Below are 6,774 nucleotides of genomic sequence, written 5' to 3'. Positions count from 1 at the left end.
TCTTTCTCCATCCCACAGCTTCCTAGATCCCTGCAGTTCATCAGCCATAGTTTTGGTCACCCAGGGGCCAGCAGGTCTAATGGGTAATGGGAAGAAGAGAAAGATGATCAGAATTCAGGTGCTACTGTGGTGAGTTGCCTCCTTTTGCCACAGTTCTAGAAGATCATCAAAACTAATCCTTTCTTTGAGTAAAGTGTGTAAGACTTTCTTGGACATCTTCTTCCTGCCATCCACACCCATAGCCATCTCTTGCTGGCAATTCCCTAAGTAAAAATAGTGATTTATTCTGACTCTGTTCATGCTTTGCCCATGCTCAGTGTCCCTCCAGATGGCTCTCTTGGACAAGACCTAAACTGACACACAGTGGTGTTCTCATAGGTATGACCTCACTGGCTCTGAGGCAGCACTCATGTCCCTCTTCCCTGGGATTCTAGGGTGGATGCCCGAGGTTGATGTCACATGCCTTCCCCAGTCTCTCTCCACTTTCACTTTTCTTTCTGAGTCAGACTCTCTCAGTGCACTCAGAGCTCACAGATTGAGTCTGGCTGGCCAGCCAGTGAGCTCCAGAGATCCACTTGACTATCCTGAACTGTTGGGGTTACAGTGCCTGACCTCTATGTGGATACTGGTGAATTGACTCATGCGTGTGTGGCATACAGTTTACCGGCAGAGCTGTCTCCGTTACCCCCAACTTCTCATTCCTTTGTTTTCCATTAATTAACTTATTCACTTGACATCTCATTATCAGCCCCCCTCCTCTGAGTATCCCCCTCTCAAAGGTCCTGTCCCCATTCCCCTCCCCTTCTTTTCTGAGCAGGGGGAGCCCCCACTGGGTATGAGCCCTCCACTCCACTGCACATCAGTCACTGCAGGACTAGGCACATCCTCTCCCACTGAGGCCAGGCAAGACCGCCAAGTTTGGGGAACAGGATCCACAGGCAGTCAACAGAATCAGAGACAGCCCCCATTCCAGTTGTTCAGGGACCCACATGAAGACCAAGCTGCACATCTGCTACATATGTGTATATGTGGGGTGGAGGGAAACTTCCTGCTCTTAAATTTCTTATGTACAACACAATGTCCCATCCTTCTCTTCTGTCTTCACAGAATATTTTAAAGAATGTTGCTTTACCTTTGAGGGCTGTATTTCATTGGAAAAAGTTAAATGTTCACCAATACCACATTTTCAGTCCACCTATTTTTTTCTTAAAGCTACCTACGTGAGAGTTGCCACCTCTCTGCTTTGAAGTTAGAGCTCAGCATGACAAATAACTCATTTATACAGCACTTTGGAGTTTAGAAAGGAGAAACTTCAAGTTGCTCACACACAAAGAAAAGCAGTGTTGGAGACATAATGATGATGTGAAATGAGGCAGCCCTGAGTGTCTACCTCAAGTGCCCAGGGATGGACAGGATGGCTCTCAGACATGGAAAGCAGCTTTGTGCCCCACGAAGATGGTGTTTTTGTCACCATCTTCAAAAGATGCTTCTGGACATCTTCATGGATGGTCATGCTGGCAAGAAAACAACTTAAACGTTTCTTCTCTTTCTGTAGAGCAAGCTGTTCAAACGTGAAGATTAAACCCATGGTGATGGGTTTTAACACTGCTCATGCTAGCTGGTGTTAATGGTGTGAAATGGTTGCTCTCCAGGTAACAAAGAGCCTTTCAGACCCTCAGCTGTAAGGCAGGTAAGACTGCCTGAGATGTGGTTTGTGCAGTGTGTCCTAGCCCACGCCACTCCATTACCCAGACAATACACATTTTTGCCTTTAATTTCAATTTCATCTGCAAAGCGTATGGTTACTGCTCCCTACTGGGACTCATCCTTTTATTCAGAAAAAAATTGTTTGCTGCCTATGGGACTGTGGTTTCTACCCACTCTGTCTCTGTGTCTCTCTTTCTCTCTCTCTCTGTGTGTTTCTTTCTCTTGCCTCTGTTTCTCTGTCTTTTTCACTGTCTCTGTCTGTCTGTCTGTCTGTCTGTCTGTCTGTCTCTGTCACACACACTTTAAAACAACAACAGAGGGCTGGAGAGATGGTTCAGTGATTAAGAGCACCGACTGCTCTTCCAGAGGTCCTGAGTTCAATTCCTAGCAACCACATGGTGGCTCACAACCATCTGTAATGGGGTCTGATGCTCTTTTCTGGTGTGTCTTAAGAGAGCAATGGTGTACTCATATACATAAAATAAATAAATAAATCTTTGGGCTAGAGAGATGGCTCAGTGGTTAAGAGCACTGACTGCTCTTCCAAAGGTTCTGAGTGCAATTCCCAGCAACCACATGGTGGCTCACAAACCATCTGCAGTGTGATCTGATGCCAGCTTCTGAAGTGTGTCTGAAGACAACTACAATGTACTCATATACATACAATAAATAAATCTTAAAAACAACAACAACAACAACAACAGAGCCCTTGCCCACTCTTCCTCTTTCTTCCTTATCTCTTGGAACACCTTTCCTCTCTCCATTTTAGTATCTACATAAATTGTTCCCTCTGGCTTTACAGTAACCCGGTAGACATCTTGACATTTATATGTCTGGTGGTTTAATCTCCATTTTTATTCCCATCAAGGGGTAGAGGTCATGGAGGAGGGTCCTTCATCTTGCCAGCAGTCTTCCCTTCTTATCTATGGGTGTGGTGTTCTGAATCCCACAGTTCTACTCACACCAGGCCAAGGTGATGTCTACCCACAGGGAGTCACTCATCCTTCTGAGGAAGTGGAAACCTTAGTCCGCGTCTCCTCATGACTTCTCCAATTTCTTAGCTCTGACTACAGTTAGGGAAGCTTAATGAGATAAAATGAATTTCTCAATGATTCATACATGCTTCTGTCTCCAGAGCCATATTTCTTAGCTCTGACTACAGTTAGGGAAGCTTAATGAGATAAAATGAATTTCTCAATGATTCATACATGCTTCTGTCTCCAGAGCCATAAAACCTTCTTAAGTCTGTGTCAGGATGATCCAACAAACCATATTCAGGCTCTATGACTCATGAAATTTAACAGGGCACTGTCCTTACTGTCCTTCTACTAGGCATGATAAATCCATGTCTGCCATACCTTTGAACATGACTTGGGTCCCTCACTACCTGTCTTATTCTTATTTTCTCCAGCAAAGGTTTGCTGAACACTTCTGATGACTCTGTGCTCCATGATCAAGGTGGTCATGAAGGAATTTGGCCTTTAAAGAATTGACCATCCAGTGGGAAGAACCTGTTCTTTCTGCTTCTGTCCAGCAGGTTGGACTGTGCACTGCTTAGCAGCTTCAGATACTCTCGGTCCTGCCTTGGTCTCCAGACCCAGCTCCTGTTACCCACAGGAACGGCGGTCTGGTGAGGTCTTGCTTCTTAACAGTTTCAGGTTAAGACTCTCTGCTTGGGGGATCCCTAGCATTCATATAAAGCCAGACCAGCTAGCAAACATCTGTAACCCCAGTGTTTAGTGGGGAGAGGGGGAAAACAGGCAGATTTCAAGGTCTTACTGGCCAGCCAGGTTAGACAACATGGCAAATTGCAGGGGCAGTGAGAGATACTGTCTCAAAAAATGTGGAGAGCAATAGAGAAAGACTTCTGTCCTCATGTGCAGGCATGAATGAATGCACACACACGTACACACACACACACACACACACACAGAGACACATGTATAAATAAACACACACAAAGACACACAGTCACAGGCACACACAGGTGCACATATAGTCACAGGCACACAGACATACACACATATATACACACATATACACACACAGAGTCATAGGCACACACACTCACCCCTCCAGGGCTTCTCAGATACTGTGTCCTGCTCCTCAAGGGCACCTGCTTAGCACCTAGGCACTTACAACCTGAAGATGTAGGAACTGGATAGTCCTTGTAGTGATCTTATGCAGTGGATACTGACAGCTGCTTTTTTATTGTTTGGTCAAGAGAATCAATCAGAAGCAGAACCTCATAACAGGAGACATGGCAGTGATGAGCACTGTGGTCAAAGACAAACGCTGGAGCAAGTGTGAGCTCTGTCACATTCATTCAGTTCCTCATGGGGCTTTTGTACAACCCAGAGGTTTTGCAGCTGATTCAAGTGGGTTACCCAACGTAACAAGTGATAGAGAAGTGAGTGTTGGGTATCTTTCTCAGTAGGTCTCTTCTTTACTTTTTGAGACAGTGTGCTGGTTTGTATATGCTTAGCCCAAGGAGTGGCACTATTAGAGGGTGTGGCCCTGTTCGAGTAGGGTCTAGGCATTGTCCGAACTGGAAATCTCATCCTGAGATTGGCAGGAGTAGGATCAGAGGTAGGACAGAGGCAGCTGCACCATGAGCCAGTTTGCTGGAAAGATACAAAGGCAGGGAGATTCCTAAATTCAAGGTCAGCCTGGGCCCAGTTGTGGTGGGAATGGTAATCTCAGGAAGGATCCCACCGAGCTATCTTATTGTTTGTGCTTACAAAGGCAGACAGATCTCTGAATTCAATTGAAATGTTAAAAAGAATGTGCTTGCTGTCTCTTCCAAGAATCAAGGGGCAGGGTCATGGAATGCTGATTCAGGGGATATTTGAAAGGGTGTCTGGAGTAAATGACTGAATTGGTATATAAATAAAAGAAATAAAAGACCAGGCTTTGGGCTTCGAGACCTGAGCTATCTGGATGAGCTGTCTGGGGATCTCTACAGAAAGATGTCTCAAGTAGAACACAAGACTGTCAGCTTGCACTCCTGATTTGATTTCAAGTCATTCTTTTTGCTGCTCCTGAACACCCCTTCCTCAGAAACCCTCTCCAAGCTGAGGCTGATCCTGGGCACTCCTGTGCTTGGTATAGTACCTTTCTCCACAGCCAAGACCTGGAATCCATTTGCTAAGGAACAGATAATCAACCAAACAAATAAAATCCCAAGTGTGTTATATACTTTTTAGCAAAAGTAGAAAAATACAAAGTTATGCAGCTTAAATTGAGAAATATAACACACAACTCAAACTTGGTGCCATTTATTAGATGAATCAAGTACATTAAAGATAGACTCAGAAGCACCAGGATTGTTGGTGTTGCATTGAGGAAAGAAAATGTAGTGTTTTCCCTTGGATTCATTTGATTGAGAATGAACCCAGGTTTGAATTCACTACGTCTCTCCCCCTGTCTTCTGTTTGTCTATAGTTTGTGGTTGTCCGTAGTCTGTTGGTTGTGTGTCTGATCTGTCTATATTGCCTGTGTCTGCTCCTGACACAGGGCTTTGCTCTGTATTTATTGAACAGCATGTGAGAAGGAATGAAGGTACTGTACAGAAATTTTTAGCAGATTTTTACAAGAAAAAAGAGTTATACTTTCTAACTGACCCCAAGTGACTGCAATGTATTCAGTACCACAAACACACCATTACCAAGCAATATCCATATGTTGTTTCCAACATTTATGGCAGATATTTGTTGTGTAAGGTTGCTTCTGACTTGTTTGCTGTTTTCAGCAAATGAGTACTATAACACACACACACACATACGCACACACACACACACTACTCTCTGGCTCAGTGGAAAGGAAAAACACATAATTTAAGATTGAATGTGCACATTAGCTGAGGTTGTAGAAGCTGAGTATGTGGAAGTCCAAGGCAAGTGGTTGTCTGTGACCTTGTTCTTTTAAGGCAGGTTAAACAAACAGGCTGAGTACACAGAAGGATTTCAGGCCAAGTCTTAAGTGACCTCAAGCTGCATTTTTAACTCAGCTGTCATGGTTAGGGAAAGTGCCAGTCTCTTTGGATATAGGAGATATTTTCAAAAAATTGTATCACTATAATTAGAAAGACCAAGTCATTGACATTGAAAGTTTTTGGAGCAGTGCATTGCGGTTCCAGGACTCTGTTGTCTAGGACATTGTAGACCTCCAGTAACTTTAAAAGACTTAATCTTGAGAAGCTGTATTGTCCACAGAGGACAGAAACTAGAGAAGTTAAGACATCTTGGAGGCTATGGAGATATTCTGAATTGCACCTCAAGAGTCGCTGCTGCAGACATACAGCACTTCCTCAGCCAAGGTGATATATATGTGTGTATATATATATGTATATGATGTATATGTATATGTGTATGCGTGTATGCATGTATGCGTGTGTGTGTGTATGTGTGTATGTGTGTATATGTGTATATATGTGTATATATGTATATACATATATATGTATATATATGTCTCACCATGCTCATCAGCAAACTTCAACTGCAGATCTGCATTGGTTACCAAAATTACTGATTAAAATATTTGTCAAGCTATGGATTCTTACAAATATTGAAATGTCTACAGTTCTGTCAACATCATGGAGTTTGCTTTTAGGGATATACGTAAAAATTAAGCAAACTTTGAAATGTAGTGTTTGGTTGTCTGTTGTAAGACCCACACGAGTGTTCTTTTCTGCCATTTGTTATTTCACTGTAGGACATCGCTGCAATGTGTTTCACCTGGATGTTACACATTAAAAACCAGATCATCATTTTCCCCTTAAGCAACCTCTCTATCTTCGAGATGCTTTTAAAGGCATCAATGAATCAGACATCTCTTGTGGCAACATTCTTCTTATGACACGAATTTTACGTTAAAAAGATTCCAAATTAGCGCTGAGCATATTCAGTTGAAAGTAGGAGTTTAAAAAAATGACACTTTAGCTTATTTCTAGAATGCATCTCCTATTGTATACTTTAGGAGATTTCCATGTGGGTTCCCTTGGGACCCATTCTCTCTCTCTCTCTCTCTCTCTCTCTCTCTCTCTCTCTCTCTCTCTCTCTCTCTCTC

This window comes from Grammomys surdaster, unplaced genomic scaffold (assembly GCF_004785775.1).
Source record: "Grammomys surdaster isolate TR1022 unplaced genomic scaffold, NIH_TR_1.0 132, whole genome shotgun sequence".
Classification (NCBI taxonomy): domain Eukaryota; kingdom Metazoa; phylum Chordata; class Mammalia; order Rodentia; family Muridae; genus Grammomys; species Grammomys surdaster.
The sequence above is the reverse complement of the archived record's forward strand: the minus strand, read 5'-3'. Positions refer to the sequence as shown.